The sequence below is a fragment of the Zonotrichia leucophrys genome, chromosome Z (genome assembly GCF_028769735.1).
Source record: "Zonotrichia leucophrys gambelii isolate GWCS_2022_RI chromosome Z, RI_Zleu_2.0, whole genome shotgun sequence".
NCBI classification, from domain to species: Eukaryota; Metazoa; Chordata; class Aves; order Passeriformes; family Passerellidae; genus Zonotrichia; species Zonotrichia leucophrys.
In genome coordinates this window covers 50290191-50311908 of record NC_088200.1, presented here as the reverse complement: position 1 = coordinate 50311908, position 21718 = coordinate 50290191, and positions in this window count along the sequence as shown.

Below are 21718 nucleotides of genomic sequence, written 5' to 3'. Positions count from 1 at the left end.
TGCCAGGAGGAGTTGTGCTTCAGTGCCTATTACCTCCGAAGCAGCCTGGACTCCTTCATAGGCAGCCAGGTTTCTTTCTCTGTTGGAGTATAGTTGGCTTCAGCCCCTCTGTAGCTTCGACTCCAAAATCCCAGTGGTCGACCCCGAGTCTCCTCAGGCACCTTCTGCCAAAGGCTCCAGGACAAGCCATGGTTCCCGGCTGCAGAGTAGAGCACATTCTTCACCTCTGGTCCTGTCCTGACTGGGCCAAGGGCTACTGCATGAGCAATCTCCTGCTTGATCTGGACAAAGGCCTGTTGCTGCTCAGGGCCCCACTGGAAATTGTTCTTCTTGCGGGTGACCAGGTAGAGAGGGCTCACGATCTGACTGTACTCAGGAATATGCATCCTCCAAAAACCTATTGCACCCAAGAAAGCTTGTGTCTCTTTCTTACTGGTGGGTGGAGACATTGCTGTGATCTTGTTGATGACATCTGTAGGAATCTGACGCCGTCCATCTTGCCACTTCACTCCCAGGAATTGAATCTCACGAGCTGGTCCCTTTACTTTGCTCTTTTTAATGGCGAAACCAGCTCCCAGGAGGATCTGGATAATTTCCTTCCCTTTCTCGAACACTTCCGCAGCTGTGTTCCCCCACACAATGATGTCATCAATATACTGCAGATGTTCTGGAGCCTCACCCTTTTCCAGTGCAGTCTGGATCAGTCCATAGCAGATGGTGGGGCTGTGCTTCCACCCCTGGGGCAATCGGTTCCAGGTGTACTGCACTCCCCTCCATGTGAAGGCAAACTGAGGCCTGCATTCTGCTGCCAGAGGAATGGAGAAAAATGCATTGGCTATGTCTATAGTGGCGTACCACCTTGCTGCCTTGGACTCAAGCTCATACTGGAGCTCTAATATGTCTGGCATGGCAGCACTCAGTGGTGGAGTCACTTCATTCAATGCACGATAGTCCACAGTCAATCTCCATTCTCCTTCAGATTTTCGCACAGGCCAAATGGGGCTGTTGAAGGGTGAGTGGGTCTTGCTGACCACCCCTTGGCTCTCCAGCTCTCGGATCATCTTATGGATGGGGATCACAGCATCTCGAGTGGTTCTATACTGCCGTCGATGCACTATGGAAGTGGCAATTGGCACTCGTTGCTCTTCTCCCGTCAGGCATCCTACTGCAGATGGATTCTCAGACAACCCAGGCAAGGTGTTCAATTGCTGGATGCCCTCTGTCTCTACAGCAGCTATTCCAAATGCCCATCTGAGTCCTTTTGGGTCTTTGAAGTACCCACTTCGAAGGTAGTCTATGCCCAAAATACATGGGGCCTCTGGGCCAGTCACAATAGGATGCTTCTTCCACTCATTTCCCGTTAGGCTCACATCAGCTTCCACCAAAGTGAAATCCTGGGATCCCCCTGTCACACCAGCAATAGAAACAGACTCTGTCCCCACATGTCTTGATGGGATTAACGTGCACTGCGCACCAGTATCGACCAAGGCTTTATACTCTTGTGGTTCCGATGTGCCAGGCCAACGAATCCACACAGACCAGAAGACACGATTTTCCCTGGCCTCTACCTGGCTAGAGGCAGGGCCCCTCTAAGCCTGGTTATCATTATTTCCCTGGGTGTATGTTTTGGATGTTCCTTCGAGGGGATCAGACATGTCATCATCATCATACCTGGCCATTCGGCTACGGGCAACTGGAGCTGCTTTCCTCCTGGTGGCTTCCTTCAGTTCACGCACCCGTCGTGCTAAAACAGCGGTAGGTTTCCTATCCCACCTTCTCATGTTTTCCCCACAATCACGCAGGTAAAACCACAGCTCAGCTTGTGGGGTGTATCTTCTCTCACCATCTTGGAAACGTCTGCCTTGGATACCGGAACCTCGGATCTGTACTGCTGAAATTTGGAGAAGGTCTTCTTTAATCTCCTCTCTAAGCTTCTTATGGTTCTCCTCTATCTTATCCTCTAAGTTCTGCAGACGTGTTTCTACCGCTGCGATTCTGGCATGTGTTGGGCCTTGTACAGCATCTGCATATGCTCGGAGCTTCCTTGCCATGTCAAGCACAGTCTCACCCCTCTCATCCCTCTTCATGATGGCTAAGGCAGAAGCATATTCTTGTGGCCCGAGTCGTACGAGTTTTCGCCACATCACAGACGTGCATGGTACTAAATCTGGGTTCCTAGTTGTTACGTCATCTGAGAAGATAATCTCAGCCACGGCCATTTCTCTCAGGCGTTGGATCCCTTGCTCTATTGTCTTCCACTGAGTCTGCTGCATATAGAGATCGTCTGCACACAGGTATCTTTCTGCCACACTTCTTAGGACCCGTTCCCAGAGGCTGTGAGAGTTAGCCCCCCTCATCATTCCTTGGTCTATGACAGGATCCTGTGACAGGGATCCCAAATGCCTGGCTTCAGTGCCGTCCAAAACGGTAGCCTCGCCTGCAGCATCCCAGAGACGGACCAGCCAACTAATTATGGATTCATCAGACCTTCGAGTGTAATCCTTCTGTAGGCCACGAAGGTCCTTCAGGGAGAAGGACTCAGTATTAGCATCTGATCTTGCACCTGCTGCTTTGACTCCTGACTTTACGTCAGGAGGCACTGAGGTTCCTTCTCCTGCATCATCATCATCATCATCATCGTCCACTGGTCGATTGGTCTTGGCTGTGCATTTCCCACTTCTAGTGCTGGTAGCAACAGCCATGGGTTTAGCTGCTGGCTTCGAGCCTGGAGTGTTAGCTACAGCCTGAGTCACCGGGACAGTTGCTGATTTATCTCCCTGCCCCCCTGCCTCTGTCTGCTGCCCTAGAGTATCTAGCAGTATGCGATAAGCATATGCCAGGGCCCAGCTCACTGCAATGACCTTCCTCTCCTTAGGCTTATCCTGGTACTTCTCTTTCAGATATTTCCCCACCTCAGCTGGGTTCTGAATTTGTTCATGGGGAAAATCCCACACTATAGGGTCAGAGAATTCATTCAGGATTTGGCCCATATCCTCCCATTTCCCACACCACTTAGGATTTTCCACACCAGGGTTTACTCCTGAGTCAGGGGTCTCATCAGCCCGTCTAGAAATCTCAGCCCTCATTCTAGAGAAGCAGCAGGCTGTATAAAGGAAGGTTACCAGATTGAATACCAGGAAGATGGTTTCTTTAACATTGAGGGGAAACTGAACATCCTTCACTAGTGATGCAACTGATTCATAGGAGAAGGAGGAAAGCAGAGGCTGAAAAACCTCATTCCCTCCTGCTCCTCCTGCGACAAACTGGATGCATAACCATAGCCATGAACCATTCATATCTGGAGCAGACCCCAGCATGTTTATAAACTTCTTGCACATTATTGCCACCAAACCCAGCAGGATAGCTATTCTGGTCACAGCCCCTCTGATGTAAAAACTACGTATTAGGGGCAATACTAAAGCTATTTCTGGATAGGAAAATAAGCCTAGGGACCATAGAGGTATTAAAATCTCAAAAAACCCTAGGGACCAGAAATGCATGCAAACCTTCACCCCAACAGACATTATGAATCCAAAAAGCATGGCTATTAGCTGATTTAAACGAACACAGAGTAATAGCAGCCAAAATGCAGTCAAAACAGGGTTTTTCCACTCTCTCTCTCTCTCTCTCTCTCTCTCTCTCTCTCTCTTGCCGCACGTTGGACGCCAAAGATTTGTACTGGTTTAGGGCAAATTTGTTAAAGAATCTGCAAAGGAGGGCCCCTCCAGAAAGCGAAACCCACACGGCCCCTCCCCCCAACCGGTTCGGGAAAAAATTCCTCGGAGAGAGGTGGAAAGAACCTGTTTATTTGACTGGCCCCACACCCCCCAGCACACAAAATGAACAATACCCGATGACACCGCTCTGAGAAAGATGGCAAAATCAGAAAGTCTCTTTCGGGGGTGGTTGCTCTGTTCTCAGTCCCTCCGGCGCTGGGCCAGCCGCTGCAGCCGAACCCTTGGTGTTCCCGGGTCCCAGTCCGGAGCAGGTTCGAGATGGTCACAGGAACAGGAGAGGAGAAACAGTCCAGGAAGCAATGTGGACTGTTAAGCTAGAACTAGCTAATAAGCAGAGGCAGAAAGCAGAGCAGAAGCAAGAGCAGAAAAAGAGAGCAAGCAAAAGCAGCAAGCAAAAGCAGCAAGCAAAAGCAGCAAGCCCAAAGCTGGAAGTAAAAAAAAACAGCTCTGTGTACTGCTTGTCTCTGTGTCCTGATAAGAGAAACCCAAACAAAACTTCCACTCTTCAGTGCCGGTCTTAAAGGCACAGAACAGATGAATGGGGATATACAAATATCATAACGTCACCCCAGGACACTGGGTTATATTAATAAACACAGGAACATCTCATTAAAAAAATCAGTATTTTTCAAATCTTACTGCAGAACAGATACTAGACCTTCTGTTCTTCCAAAAAGTAACCTCTTGGGAGAGAGAAAATTCTTATTAACAGATGTTAAATGCGTGACTTTACATTTTTCACTGTTGAGTTCATGCCATGGCTCCCATCCTCAAACTCTCCTAATTCCTGTGTCATGTTTGGGTTGTCCTCTGGATGAGTGTCATCTTCCTCCACTGTCTAGGTCAACAGCAAATGCTTTTACCTGTATGCATATTAATGAATTTTTAATCAGCTAAAACAAATAATGAATTTTATCCCCAGAATGGATTTCCTGAAATAATTACTTTCCACTGAAAGGCTTTATTTTAGTCAAGAATTTTCCCTTTAAGCCTAACTCACTGTGTTTTCCTATTTAGTTAATGTTTTCCACATCTTCCAGCTCTGCTAATCATATATAACTCAATTTCTGATACCCCAGCATAAAAAATGTCTTCTTCCATGAGTCCATGAATCTGGATTAATTAAATCTACCAGCTTTTGTACATTGCATATAATGTTTTTCTTATTAAGAAATAAATACTGAGTTAATGTGGCATGGACTAGGTAGAAACTAATTCTAGTTAAGCTGGATAGTTCTAAATGCGAGCAACTGTTTGCTTGCTAGTTTGTAAAGCACCTCTCTTCTGCAGTGCTTACGTGTAGATTGAACAGCAAAAGTGGCTTCACAGATGACAGGGTTGCTAAATACTTGTGGTGAAAATAAAGTATGTACACAGGTTCTCGCCAGTATCACAACCAAAATCATGTGGATTGAACTTCAATATGTGGACATTGACCCTGACCAAAAAAAAAAAAAAAAAAAAAAAGACACAACAAACCTGCTAAACGAGCAGAGACAAATCTCTTTAAATGGCAAGTGAGAACATGAGAGGCCTATAGAACAATTTTAAGCGTTAAAAGTGAAATATATCTAAGTTTGGCTTAGGCCAAAAATACTTATTTTTTAAAATACTCATTTTTTGCTGTGTAGTATGGTGAACAGAATGCTCAGTATGACCCCTCTCCCACTGGCTCCCCTAGAAGCTGAACCAGAATGCTCACTTCAATTAAATTTCTTACTGGTTTAATGAATTTGGCTAACCTGTGCAAATTTTTATGTCCATTCTAGGTTCTGCTTCTCTTAATTTTCTTAACCAAATTTATAGTCTCTGAAATTGCAAGCTCTAAAAAAAATTTTCAGTGCCTTCCTACTGAAAATCAGGCATAGATCTATTACCAGCTTTTTCCCAAGAAACATGTTCTGTGTTAGTAATTATTAATTTCAAGAATTAATCAAGTTTCAGAACATTTTAATAGATTTCTTTGCAACAGAATTATAACATGTATATAGACTTGTTGCTAATTGTTAATTTTTTTCTCAGGGATATCATTGTCCTGACTGCTAAGAGATACTAGTCCAGTCATTAGAACCTCGGCATTTACCTCCACTGTGCAGAAATGACACAAATCACCTAAAGGTGTAAGATGTCCTGCAGAAAGGGTCTTCAGAAAAGCTGGAAGGTTTTTCAGTTCCCTGGCTTCTCTACCTATGATTAGCCAGCAGTTACAGCTAGCTTTCCGAGTACCCTGCTTCCCGTGGCTTAGTTTTCTTGTCTTTTGGCAACATCTGACATCCATTTAAATAAAACAAGCCAATTTCCTATGTCACTTAAGTAGAAATTGCAGCAAGAAATACAACCTCTTGCTGAATTTCCTCCTGATTTATTTGAAATTAACTGCTGTACAAGTTGAATGTTAATAAATGAGGCAATTACTCCACCTTTGATGCTGGTGCTGTTCCAAGCATACTCCAAGAGAACTCCTCTTGGGTTCTAACAAACATGCTATATGGGCATAAGATTTATGAAGAAAGGAGAGCATATTCCTGTGCCATGAGTGTCTGTCTGTTCTCAGAGAAAGCAAAGAAGGGTACAAAGAAACACAAGTTTTTCTTTCTGAAGATATTTCTCTTGGAAATGGCAGTGCCTTTTTACTCTGGGAAATCAAAATATTAACATTTTGATAAGCAAACAGAGAATTCTCTTTTCAGAGCTGTCGCTTTCTGCATATGTTTCTCTATACACTCTCAGCAAGAGGACCAGAGACAACAGAATTCTAAACTTGTTTTTTTAGCAGGTTTTGAAGCTTTCATTAATAATTCAGCTAATTCTGCTACAAGTATTAGTTGGCTTCGTCTAAATTACAACACTACCAAATAAGTAGTTGTCTTAGACTTTCTGCTACAAAAGGCTCGATATTTTTAAAGTTACAGTATATCTTCGAAATGTTTTGCTAAATGCTAGTTTTGTAGTATTAAAACCAGTCACAGTTTTTGTTTTTAAATAATGTGTAATATTGGTTAATCCAGGCAAAAATTTATAAAATATTAACAGTATGAAAGAAAAGCCAAAATATGTATTAAGAATTATTTTAAAGTTTTGGTGAGTACTTTAATTATCTAGAAAAACAACAGATCTTCTGTCATTTTCTGATATCTAATGTGGCTGCTTTGAAGAACGCAGATCAGATTAGCTGTGTTTGTAGTTGTGCCTGTGGGAAAGAGCATGTGGGGAAGAAAAAAGCACTTCTGAAAAAGTTTCTGAGCTCTTCAGTTAAAAATAGAGAAGAAACGAGAGAAGTCTGGAGTATTAGTAGCAATAGCAATTAGGTGAACTGTCAGAGTCCAAGCATGATGTTTCTTTCCTTAACAAATCAGATCTGCAGTAATACTTGGAGTAAAGATCCCTTGGAATAGTAATCATTCTCTGAAAAGTTTTGAGGAGAACACAAGTTCCATAATATATATAATATTATATAATGTGCTGATTCAAGACAAATTAGCATGACATGAGCTCTGGTAATTCAGAGCCCTCTAGAGCATGTTGCTCTATCTGATAGATTAAATAATACTTACATTTTTTCTATTAAGTAAGTGCAGTAGTGTTTTTATCAATTACCAATTCTAGATTCACCAAAACCAGGAACTCCTATTACCTGTCTCTTCTAGCTGGAAGAGGTAATTTTTTAATTTAAATAAATGCATTCTGGGGCCATTTGAACCCAGTCAGCAGCTAAGGTAAACTGAACTAAGATAAATCTAAACTAAGCTAAACTAAATTAGGCTAAACTAAGCCAAGCTAAATGAATCTAAGGTTTGGTTAGTTTTGGTCAGCTCTCCAGATTCCACCCCATTCCCACTTCTTGACCCTTGGCCTATGGCTGGGAGGAAGGACAGAAAGGGACTTCCATTTCAGTTTGTCTGGTGATAATACAAATAGAGAGTGTGCTGTAGGGAGAAATCTGCTGCCCAAGCAATGCTGTCAATTGTCTCATATTGCTTGGCTTAAATGGCAAAGATAAGCCTTTATTATGATTATAAACCTGTAGTATAAATACAGGTGACTTTTATCTGCTCAATCATCAGCACCACTTTTACACATTATAAAAACGATAGGTTAATGTGAGAGATTATTCTATACTTTCCTTTACACAAGATTACATTTTTCTACTCAAATACACAAATGGGGTTCTGAGAGATGTATTTACCTTGTCTTTTAAAAATGCTGAGTTAGTTTTTTGTGTACTTTCAGGTATAAAAAGATGTAGAACTGGAACTAAGTGCAATAAAATTTCAGATGGCAGCACCACTATGTCAGCTAGATTTTCATTATTACATTGTTTACATCAGTGACTGAGAAGTAATTACCTGGGTGCATTTCTATCACAATTTCCCAAACAGTAAGCAATAATTGACTTGCCAAAGACAAGATTTAAATACCAGTTAGTCCCAGCCTGCTTCTTCATATGCCTGTGAGAAACATTCCTCTCACAGGCATTCTTCAGTGATTCTCTGTGATAAAATTTTCTTGATCTTTTTAAGTGGAAAACAATTGTCATGCTAAGTGTCAGGAATCTGAAGGTACACAGGCACAGACCAACATAAATGTAGAAGATTAAGTTAAAAAATAAAGAGAAAAGGGGAAGTTTGGGATCCATTGAGGCATACAGTGAAAAGACCTAGGCTTCCACCAAAAGCACTGATGTGATGTCATCATCAGTTATTGTGGTCTCCTATATATCTGTGTTGTATCTGCAGGTGAAATGCTGGTATCAGTTTCCTGGACAGTTGTGCATTGTCACTCTTTCAAACCCTTTCTTCCTCACTCACAAAAATTAAGTGCTTTGTGCAGAGCTAGACATAGTCATAAAATATGATGAGCACCCAGCTGTGGAAGGGGGAAGAACTTGTGGTTCCCAGCCATGTGCTTAATCATCTCAAAGCAGCTTTGAGGTGGGGAACATAAATACATTAAAAGAATCTGAGCAATCTGCCTTCCTAAAATGGAAGCAATATAGGCTAGTGGAAAGCCATTAGACCAGCAAGATTTCAAATCCTTGTGAAAGTCATTTATCTTCCCTCTACCACAGTTTCTCTAACATAAAAATGGGGAAAAAACACTCCCATTTTTTAAAATAATGAAATTAAAAGAAAGACAGTGTTTGAATATTAAGTATTGTGCTCTGCACCAAACAGGACTTAGTTTTTTGGACTACTCACAATAAAGTGAATAGCAATTATCTCAGATTTCAAGACAGAAAAATCTAATTTTCAGTATGTTAGCAGTGAAGTGGAATCATTACTTTGCCAATGAATTTAATAGGCAAGCAACATTTTTATTAAATTTTTAAAAATTAGAGTATTTGCCCAAGGCTTTACAATGAGGTATAAAACTGCTTGAGCTGATAGTTAAATGAACTCAGTAGATTCCTAGCAGCAAGCATGCATGAGAAAGAAAGTAACTAAACAAATCACTTCCAAAGTTCTATAGCAATCAAGTCATGAGGGTGGCTATTAGTTTGTTATGGTTTTATTCCATGCCTTTCTTAGTTGTTTAGAAGAAATAGTTTAACAGGATAGAAAAATACAAGTGTTTTCATGGCCCTTGAAGCAGAGCTCATATATTACTCTCCAAGAAGTTCAAGAATGAAGCCTCTGAGGAGTGAAAGGCTTAAATCAATTGCAGTGCTGGAAAAGCATAGCACAAGAGAGGGAGATGAAGTAGATGGAGTTGCAAGAAGAATGCAAGCAGGAGGAGCATGCCTGGAAAAGCAGCTTTCTGTGAGCCTTGGTGCAGCAGGGAGGGAGTTTGAAGCAGTTGCTCTACAAGACAAAGAGCAGTCGTGAATGTGCTTCCAGTGTCTTGTTCCTCCCTTCTCAGCTCTGCCTTATCTGGGGATGTCCAGCTGCTGCTCAGACTGAGTGTACATAAAAGAAAAGATGGGCAAATAACTATTTTAATTCTGCTTCATTGCAGCAGGGAGATGTTTTCTACACAGGCAGAGGGTGGCTTAGAGAGTCTTAAGGGTAAATGGCACTTGGTATTCACGCAGGCCACACACATGGATCATGCACGCATATGCACACAAACACTTGCAAAAACAAATCCTTTGCACAGGCTGTCTTGGCAAACATCCTAAAAATCTGCACTTCACCCACAGAGCCAGAAAAAGCTTTAGGATTAGGGCCTTTATGATTGTTGTTCAGGCAGCTCTGCAGACATCAAAAAGCTTGTCATGGAAAACTGAGAAAGAGATGGAACAAAATGGAGAGAGCAAGCTTTACATTAGAAATAAACATACAATATGCCTGCTGAATATGCAAAATGTTCCTAGGACATGTGGATTTCCAGGCTCAAGACAAGGGGGATATATCACTGCCTATTTCAATTTTTCCATGCAGATGTAATAATGATTTGTGTCATCATTAACTCTGTCTTGCAGGCCTTAGGCTCACCTTTGTCTGTGCATGTGTTTGTGTGTACATGTGCTGTAACTAGATAAATTAAGTAAAGAGAACAGCCTACAGTTATGTCAGTAGTGTATGAGGCAAGTAAAATCAATGGGAAAGGCACTCAGTATTTCAAGGGCTTGTGTGAGAGCCCAATCACTTTTTATCCATAAAATTATATTTTACTTTTGGCTCTTGCGATCAAATGCTTTACCAGAGTTTCCTGAAATAAAGGACACAAGAAAGCAGTAGCCTCCACTTCTCTTCTCATTCAATCTTGAAGTCAGTACTAGTGGATAGACTGGGGAACAGGTTGTGTTTATCTTCTGCATGTACCTCTCTGTCTACCATGTCTTTGCTCTCTTGCAGTTTTGAGCCTTTTACTGCATCCTCCCAAGTCAACTAAGAGAAAAACAGTAAGGAATTTGTCAAAAAATGCATCTTTTTATTTTTCAGGATGTTCTTCTGGAGAGACCACACACAACTCCAGCATGTGAGGAATTCCATGCCTGAAGCAGAGAGCCCTTTCTGAACTCAGCAGCCCACAGCACCACTGTGGGGACCATGTGTCAGAACTCTTGGCACGTTGACATCAGCCTGGCTTTCCCACCTTCCAAAGGTGGAAAAGCACTATTGGTTATTCAAGATGGGTTTGTTGCAACCAATAAGCAGGGGATATTAGTAACAGCAGGATTTTAATCTATTTTAATCTTGTTTCCATATCTCAGTTCAATGCCACGACTTTTTCAGGATGAAGTCACTATTTTACCCCTAATTGTTATTTAATTTAGAGCAAATCCATATCACACTTTAAACAAAAATTTTACTGTAAAAGTTCTTCCAAGACGAGAAATTTCAGGATGTTACTATCTTATTTCAGTGATTTTTTGCTGACGATGCTACAGAATGAATTGAAAACCATATTGCAAGGTGGTCTTCAAGTTAGGGTTCTCTTCCCAACTCTCATGCCCTTGATCAGCTGGGGATTAATGATGTTTCCTGCCTCCAGGAGCTGGAGAGCCTTCTAATGATGGGAAAGGGATCAGAAGTTTAAAACAGAGCCTAGGAGAGCAAAGAGTAAGTAATGCTGGACCTGCTTGGGGAAATGCTTGAATTCAGAGTAAGTCTCCAGGTCTGAGCGTCTCCTGATGAAAGAAAAAACACCATAAACAGTGCGGGAGACTGTAGTTTAGATGGATGGTTGCACTAAGTGGATAGGATACTACTTCTGTTCAAGATGAAGAAACTACAAAAATGAGCAATGAACAATGTGGAACTCGAAAACTACTCACAATCAGTTCACAGCTATATTCTGGCTATCAAAAGCAAAATATATTTTCTCTATTTCTGCCCTCTGCTGCAGGTAAAGGAAGAATCAGTCTTACAAAAAAGCATTAATCATATATTTTATATGTAAATAGATGTGCCATTGCTCAAATAATACACATCTAGAAAAGTAAAAGAAAAATCAATCCAATTAAAATTCCTGAAAATAGTAATAGAAAAGTATGTACTCAGCACACATATGATATATGTACAGAACAATTTTTGCCTCATGATAGAGAGAGACAAGCCTTTTAAAATTATTATCAACACAGAATTAGCATTAGAGACAAGACAAGAGAACATCAGAGACCACACTGTGTAACAAATGTCATTATTCCTCATCTGGAGCCAGTCACGGGCTTTTAGAGCAGCAATTCGTAATGCCCATTCTGAAAGGCCATGGAGAGCTGTCTGCTCAGCCATGCTGAGTAATGTATTAGCAGTAATAATCAGTGTTTTGCCTGGTTAGATGACCAGAGAACTTTGATCTTGAAATTAGTTTCTATATGTTGTTCCCAACCACCTAAAGAAAAAAGGAAAACATATAAATAGTTCACTTTCTTTAAAGCTTATGATGTCTGTGTTCTTTCCAAACAAAATTAATACCCTGAGGATACATAAGGCACTGCTCCATTGTTTGGTATCCCTTCTGACTGAATCCAGTGGGGTCACCTCTTGAACTGAACTCACATGAGAGTTAAGTAGTGGGATATGAGTAGAGATTGGATACATGCCAATAGTTTCCAAATTATATCTTTCTTTAAATTAGAAGGTCTTGATGTTTCCTTTGTTTCATAAGTGATAAATTGCAGGTAATAGCAGCGCAAGTCTTTCCACCTAGCTTTCGCTTTGCTGAGACGCATCCTAGGAAGGACTGAGAGAAGAAATGTGTCATAGTATTCATGCTCCGCAATAAAATCCACATAGTTTTGAATAATGGAAAGCTTCCTGCACTCATTAACCCCTCTTTAAGCAAATACACAATTGTTCCCATGACATAATGGTCTTCAATGATAGCTATCCTCGCCTGAATTTGAGCTGAGGTTGTGCATCTGTCTATTTCCAGTAGAGATAGAGGTTCAGTGTTGGAAGCCAGGGCACAGGGAATGTTTCTCTGCCTGTCCTGGGAAGTCCTGATCCCCAGGAGAACACTGCTTTTAACCTTCATCCATGGAGAAATCTTCCAAGACTTTGGGATGAATCAGAATCTATGAGTGTGCGAAATAGATAGTAGTGTAGTTTATCACAGTGTGGAAAATTTAGAGTTTTGGGTTTCAGTATGGACCTAAATAGAAGACAGGATGGGGGATTTTGGGCGTTGTCTGATCGCCTTCATTTACTCATTTTCTGCAACGTTGATAGCACAGAGTGATTTGTTAGAAAGAACCGCAATGCAGATGTTCTGTGGGCAGACAAATAATTAGTTAGAAAGATAGAAATACATTCTAAGAGTTAATTGGATGAAATAGCTTTAAAAGACCTTGAACCTGTTTGTCTTGTGACTTTTGCCTTCTCTTTGTACGCTAAGTCTGGTGTGTAGACAGCATGCTGAGCTGTTGATAAGAGAAAAAATAAACAGCAACTTGAAGACAGAAAGAACCAAAAGTTCTCTCAATCCTAGCACAGAATGTTTTAGGGGTCTCCCCATGAGGGGATCCTCAGGAGGGGTTTTCACAATTTATTTTGTTATCAATTCTTATTGTAGCTCCATGCTCAAGAACACAGATTTGCATCCAGATTTGTGTATAAAAAATTCTGGCCATCCAAGATTTGTCCTGTTTTGGACTTGGGTTTGGCTTTTCCACCTTGCTTTAGCTGTTACTGCACATTCTAATAAGAAATTAAGTTGTTTGAGAAGACTGACTGCTTAACAAAAAAGTGCAGAACTTTGCTTTCACTTCAGAAACTTCATTTAGTTCCCAAGCTCTCTTCCATGTGATTCTTGTCAGGTTTAACTGAAATCTATGTAGGTTCAGCTCCTGCTGCTTGAACAGCAGGACAGAATTCCCAAGAACAGAATTCCCAAGATTCATGAAAGCCTCAGGGGATACATTCACTTTAAATGTTTGATAGCTAATATCCAAGGTTATTGCAATAAATCAGGGGTAGTAAGAAGCAGGAGAAGCTCCTTCCCTAGCATTTGACAGGGAAGCAGATGACTAGGGTAAGTATGATGGAAAAAGCTTCATGTGTAGTAAATGACATAGTAAATGCCAAATTTGTTGATTTTTTAGAAATGACCTAATGATGCATTGCATTCTGGAAATTACAGAATTCATGACCAAATTAGATAAACAGTTCAGAACACAGTCATCCATTAGAGCAAGTATAAAATAACCTCCTTAGTAAGTGCCCAGTTTCAGCCAGGACAGAGTTAATTTTTTAGAGTATCTAGGAGGATGCATGGCCAGGCACTAGGAGGATGCATGCTATAATACTAGCTCATGTGGTAGAAAGGGAATCTTAGTGGGGGTAAGGGACTTAGCTGATGGGTGCTATCTCACCAACTAAATTATGCTACTATAATTTCCATGTAAATTATTTCTTTGCCTTACAACTTTTGTTATTTTCCCTAACATTGTTGCTCTTACTGTTGCTGTTCCTTATCTCATTGCTTCTCCAGTAAATTGTTCTTATCTCAACCTGTAATTCTCACCTTTGTGCCTCCAAAAGAAGAGGGGCAGGAAGAGATGGGGATTGAGCAAGGGTGTCTGGTTGGTAGAAGGAGACTAGGGACACTCTATTGGGAAGCACTATCCCTAAACCACGACAGTAAGGGTCGTGGGTCATGAGATTGAGGTCATGGGAACAAGCGGAAAGAGGGGAGAGACAGTGGATAGAAGAAGACAGAATAACGCTCCAAGTTCAGGTAGAACCTGAACTTGAGTAAGAATAAAAACTTGAAAAACCATTGTTTTTAACGTTCTCCCTTTGAGGTTCCAATATTTTCAGGTTTTCTCAAATTGCATTGTCTGGTGCAACTAAATCTGTTCTGTTAGAAACATAAGAAATATTTGCAATAAAAGTAACAGTTTTCAGCAATTTTCACACTTCATTTCAAACTTGTAAATGGGCCTATCTTGCCAAAAACATTGTTTTATTTTGTCTGTGTTTTAAAACGAGGTTTTGCTAATGGAAAAATGCATCCTTTCCAGGAAAACTATAGTTCATCTGAACACAAAGTACTGCTGAAATTAAAAAAGTTAGCATAGCACAAGAGCTTTAGCTGGGAGAATTAGTTAGAGCCTCCTGTAATCTCTGCAGGCACAAAGTCTCAAACTTTCCTTCTTCAGCTAAGTAGCACAAAAAAGAAGCTTTCCATGTTGAAAAGCAGTATTACCACCCTTGCAAAACAATCTAACTTACAGAATTGCTACCATGGATTTGATCCAAGTCTACCTAGCCCTACAGACAGTCTAGAAAAGCATCTGGGACATTTATGGTGAGAATAGCATGACTTCCTATCATGCATTACCCAGCCTCCAGTACCCAGTGTTAGACATATTTATATCTCAAGCATCTAACTTCCAGAACTTGAGATGTGGAGAAAGTCAGTACTTCTTACTAGGTCTGTGCATGATAGTTTTGTGTATGTCACCATTACTCATGTCATTAAATCCTTCTCCACATCCCTTCACTACAGTAATAATGTCATCAACATCTGTGATTCTTTTCCCCTATCTCCATCCTACTCCATTCCTCACATTGCAAACTGAAGAACCATTTTTACTCATCTTTTCCATTATGAGCCTAATTTCCTGATTCTTTTTTAGTGTTCTTCCTTTGTCACCATTCTCTGCTTTTCTTTTTCCTTTTTCTGCAATAGTTTTTTTAAGAGAGTAGTACCAAAACTGCCCAAAATTGTCAAATCTGGATACAGAATATTCCATAGCACAACACTTCTTATATCATGTGGATAATGATCTGAGAGCAAAACTTGAGAATTTAATTTTTAATTGAATTTCCAAGCAATCATCCCAAATAAGTGCATTGTTCAAAGACTGCAGTGCTCTACCAGTGAGTGACTCATTGGTAAAAATTAAAACCAATACTCATGCTCTGCCTAGTGAATGAAAAATAAGTCATCATAAGTGATAACCCAGAACAGTAAGGAATACTTTTGGTACTAACTTAAGCTTAGACTGGATGTCCACAGTGCTATACAGCTACAAATTAATGATTTTACAAGATTTCAGTGTAAGAATAGTTTTATCACTTGTAGGGATATTCCAAAAACAATGCAGCAAGTAATTTATGAAAAATTTTTCAACAGTCTTTTTACCAGTTGTAATTGTAAGGCTTTATATATATAACATATTAGGCTTGCTTTATTTTTTAAAGTATACACTTAATAATATTAATGAAAGTCCATTACAGGCAAGGATTCACAACCCTGGTAATTTAGACCCAAATCAATAAATAGGCAGGGCATATGAATCCAATTTCAATAATAAGGCACCTGAGACCAAACTAAAATTCTGTCAGATTTTTCTTGAATGAGACATGCAAAACTAACTGGGTCAGCTTAAAACTGAGTATGAAAATATTTCATTTCTTCTCTCTCTTGGAAATCAGTCAGTTCTGACCTTTGGGCTTAAGTAACAAATAGGAATGGATTTAAGACAGGGGGAAAAAAGGCTGAAATTCACAATATATTCAACATATTCCTAATGAATACTTCATTTCCATCATATATCACACCAAATATCTAGTTATAGAAGACAACTTTTGTACAAGTCAGAAGTGACAGAGGACCTACTATTAAAATAATTTCCAAAGCAAGTTCCCTTAAAGAACCGTGTAAGAAATGTATAGCTGTACTTAGACCTGGATATAGTTTCCTCTTTATAATCACCTGGGTCATATATAGAATATATTTTCCACTCAGATTTAGTCTATTTAAACTAAGAGTGAGGCAAAGGTTACCTTTTTTAAAAGATTAACTTTATTGACTCCCATAGGGATAGAGATACCAGCGTTTCCATACTAACGCAGCACCTCTGAAGGCTATGAAATAACTGAACATGGTAGGCATTCTTCTTTTTTTTTCTAAATGAAACCAAGCTTTCACACTTAAGTAGCAGACAGGGGTAAAGATGAAGCAGAAAGGCAAGGGAAAGATAACCTTATCTTTGACAGGATCAGTTAAACAAGAAATATCACATCTTTGATCCTCCCAACACGCATATCTCCTACCCCAAAACAGCAACTGTGACATCCTGAAACTTGAAACCGACACTTTAAAGAAGTTTAGTGCCATTTAAATTATAGTCTGCTACACAAATAACTTGCAGTGAAATGTTTATCAGCTCTCTGACGTAGCTGCTTCCATTTATAGCTTATAAACTGTTTTTTACTGGTTCCTTCACATCTGATAACGTGGCTTGAGAACAGGTGGTGAAAATGTTAGGCAATTATGGGAGCCTCTGTTTGTGTGTGTGTGGTCTCCTGCAAAGCCACTGACCACATACATTGTAAAATCACAGAGTTTCATTATCAGCCTCTGTAGCTGAGAACCGCCCTAGATGGACTCTCTTTGCTGGGGGGGTCTTTCTGGACTGTAAATAGTTTTGCTGAAGGGTTAAAAGTTCAGAGTTATCAAAATCTACATTTATGAACAAATTTCATTCAATGTAGCTCACAGAATAATTTTAAATCTCACATGCACAACCAATGTGACTGAGTAACTGTCCAGTGATACAGTGTAAAAGTGTTTTCTTATCAAGGCTCTGAAAGTGACCAGTTGGCCAAGGCAGGAATTGCATTTTACCATTGCACCTTTAGAGGTTTTGCAGCAAATCTGGCTGGAATAAGTTGGCTTTTCAGAGATATATCAGCATAAGTTGTTTAATATTTATTGCAAGGAGGGGTAAAACCCTTCTGTAGTTTCATCATAGAAATATTCTAGAGAATACCTATTACTAAAATTCTAGTAATAGATATTCTCTAGAATAGAGAATTCTAGGTATTATAGAATTACCTATTACTCAGTTAAAAATATCCACCTTTAGAGACATAGCACTGTCTGACTCTGGATTCAGATTTTTATTTTAGCAAAACAAGAATAAAGTGTTGTGATTATGAATCCAGTCAAGAAAGAATTAAACTAATGGTAAAACCTTGCAAATTATTTCTGACATGTATAAAGATTTTTAGTCTAAGTAAAGGGGTTTTCTAATTTGAAATAATTTCCAAGTTCAATGCTAATGTTGATAATGACTTCTTTGCCTTGGACAGTGTAAGTGCTGTCAGGCTGTTTCTCTCTAGTGGGGATAATCTAGCTCAGAGTGTTTTCCACTTTTTCAATTTTTTTTTTTTTTTTGGATGTGATGGGTGCCATCCGCTGTCATACAGAAACAAAAGAATGCACATTTTGCATTTCATCAGCCATTAAAATAACCCTTGCAGAATTGAAAGGAGCAAAGTAATAGAGAGGATATTCTACAGATGGTGCCGTCTTGCATTACCCCTTCCATCACTATACTCCCTCTCAACACAGCTGTATTTATCCAGGTCCCCTTCCCAGTTACTGTTCAAGAAAAAGAGCATGCACTCTAGTAAAAGATTTTAAGCACCATGTGCTGTCATCCATCTACAGTGCATATACTTCCAAGAGTTCAACAGCAGATATGTGCATTTTATTTTATCAAAATGTTTTCAGTATTACTGACCAAGATGGGCAAAGAAGAGTAAATCTGTACAGAAAAAGTGAATGAACCATAATAATTTTGAAAGAGGCTTGTATCAGAAAGGTTGGCTATACAGCCTTTATGGAATTCCTTTGTGCTTCAGTAAAATACAGTATACCTTAAAGTCATCGTGCACAAATTCCTAAGGACCAGTTTTCTTTTTGGCATTTTTCTTTCTTGCAATTTTTGTTTCAAATAGTTCTGAAAGTTAGTCAGTGTAGGGCAATAAATGTGGTTTTGTGTTCCTGTTGATAATTTCTAAAATTCCAGGCAAGAAATGATGCCTGCTGCTCACACTTAAATATTATAGAATTATTGCCAATATCAGTTTCTTGCTGTTTGGCCATGAAATAATTTTTGACAAGCTAACTCTTTCTGCAAAATCAGTTTTCCTACATCTGTATGTCAGTTTTAACTTACCACGTTCTTCTGTTTGTCTGAGTTTACGAAAACATCAGTCCAAATAAAGAGACAGCTTTTAAATGGACTATGGTTGTGTAGTGCACAAAAAATTTTACCATTTATACTGTTCTTACACTTCCAGTATGAGCTTATATTACAATTCTAGCTTGCCCTTTCAAAAACATTTTTTCGTTTTTATGTTGTTACTGACATAAATATGGTATTCTTTTTTCATGGCCATGTCAGAAGAATGTATCGAAAATTGTTTGAAATTGTAAAATCCCATGTCCAGAAATTAGTAACCAGCAGAATTTAAGTGGTCTGACAAGTATTCACTTTGGGACTCTTTTGAAAAGTTTTTTATGGAAACATTCATTTATTTTTCCACTAGATCATCAACTTTGGCAGTGTGCACAACAGCTATTATTCAGGGAATGCAACACCTAGTGATTTCAGATGTGTACTTTTCATTTCTATTTTCCCTTATTTGCATGCTGGAAAAGTTTTATGTTTTTTAATTTAAGCTTTTGTTAAGAAATCGCAGTCTGCCTGGAATACCAGAATGGAGAAATTCAGTTGACATGATTAGTTTATCAATCTCAGGAAATGACTGACTATAGAGAATTATGACAGAAGTGTTAGGCTGCTTCCACTGACTGTGCTGTTATTACAACAGGAATAGTGCGTTCTTAAAGGATCAAATTAATTAATACAACACAAGATAACCAACACAATGGACTGTGGTGACTTTGCAGTGCAGGTTGCACTTGTGGAGTATCCCCATGACAATGGGCACTGAGAACTTGTACTTGTTTGGGAAAATAGGGGGAAAAAGTAGAGACAAATGTGGTCTGACTCGAGTGTCCTTTCTTCCCTGCTGCTGGATTATGTGTGCCGTAGGCTCCAGATACTTGTAGAAAACAAGGAAGGGAAAACAGATTTTCAAAGGCTTGAGTGTTAGATAAGTGTGCCTGCCTAAGGGTTACTGGCAGTAGGACTGAAGGTGGTACATGGAAACACTACCACTGGTCCTCCCAGTAACTTTCCTCATAGCTTCCTTGTTTACTTTGATACCCAGCTCAGCAGAAGTAGAAATATATACCAGCAGTGTTTATATTGACATATACTCTTATCTACTCTGATTTCATTTTGGAAATTTTCGCTACTGCTGTTCTACAGAACTTGTGAAGTCAATGGTATAAAGTAATTATTAACCTCTTATTAAACATAAATTTTCTGCAGACATCTTAGCTAATACTGAAGCCTAGCCAAGTAGGATGGTCCCTAAATACAAATTAAAACAAATAAGAGATAGTACTTCCAGCAAAGTTACAGCATTAACATAGGAAGAAACTTTTTATTGAGATCTTTTGCTTGCTTTTTACCTTTCATTCATTTTACCTTATATTTCAGCTAAGTTTTCAAGTGTTCTTTGAGATTATGGGCAGTGTAATTTATAAATGAAGCAGTGGATCATCACATATCTGTAAGGGATTTGTGACAAAAAAAGCACCATCCTTTACAGTGAATCTTGCAGCACAGTGCTAATGTTCTTCTTCAAGCTCAGCTGTTACTCCTCACATTGTAGCTGTATGGTTGTAAAAATTGCTTCCAAGTCTCCATGGCTGTGCATGTGTTTAAGAACTAAGAACTGCCGAAGTACATATGGAAAACAAACAAATTGAGATGTGTTTGGTATAGAACAGGTTTTAGGGTACCAGTGAGGGCATTGTAGTTTGAACTTTCCTAAAAAAGAGGCTTCTTTGGTGAGAGAAACAGGACTAAACCAGAGAACTGAAAAACCACAACCCTTTCCTGCAGTAAAGAAACTGAACTCTGCTTTCCTTTTCCATCTAAAGGGCCTCAGTCATGGGATGGGCAGCAGTGTGTTAGATGCATCGTACTGCATAATTAGTGAGGTTTTTCCTAAAATCTGTATTGGTATTAGTTGCCCTTAGTAGAAAATGGTGGTGTGGAACTGGTTCCTGTGGAGATTCCCATTTGCATCAGAAGATTGGTATAAAAATTATGTGGGGAGCTCAGAAAATGACAGTGGTCTGTAAGAGGAAGAAGGAGGTTGTTGGGTATTTTAGAGGGTTTTTTCCCTCTTTTTTTCTTTTTGAACTAATTCTAATGTCTGCTTCAGAACTTGCTTGGGAAACAAAGTCTAGCCATAGTTTACATAGCTCTATAAATAATGCCAGCTGCAGAACCATTCACACAACATTGACAGCAATGGATAAAAATACATAAAAACTCAATTTCGCAAACATTGCCTTTTAAGTACAGTAAATCAATGAGCATAAGTCCTCAGAAACATCGACTGAGTTGAAATATAAATGTTTATAAAATATGAGGCTCCCAAGCAGATGGGCTAAGGGCTGCTTGGTAGTTTGCATGTAAAAGTAAAAATTTCTCAAGTGACCACTGTTTGAAATCCTTTTATATTTAACTTGTAAACTGACAATAGAGCAACCAGGGTTTGTAGAACTAATAACCTATCACTACTTTACATGAGCTTAGTGGGAACTGCAAGGCTCATGAAGTTATGAAAACCAGTTATGAAAACCAAAATCAAATGCCATGCATTAAATTGCCCAGAAATATTTAAGAATTTATTTTCTTTTGCCTTAGTGTATTAGAGTTATCACTGATAATCAATTTTGTTAAACTTCATTTTCTATCCCATTAACATCAAGGGAAAAAAGACAGCAGTCCTTCTGAAATTTGAACTGCTCATACACTGACAGCAAGCAATGACTGGAGAACATTTGCATTCTTGATTATTCATGTGTAGTTTAAAGTCATATGCTCCTATGAAAAATTACACATGTAAAGTATATTTTCATTGTTTGGTGGGTTTTCCCCCCAGCACAATCCACTGTTTTCTAAGGACTGTAAGGTGAAATTCATGCTACTTTAGAGGAAAATCCATGTGTCCAGCTAGCTGGCAGTCTTGTCTGCTCTGCTGCATCTTTACAGTGGAACAGAGTTTGCCAGTATGGCAGTGGTGATTCTGTTGCTCTCCACTAAAATGCTTTGGAGTCAATCAGCAATGTAAAAACAGAAATTAGTCAACAAGATGCATTTAGAGAATTTACACATCATCAGGCTCAAAAAACCAGAATTCTCTTTC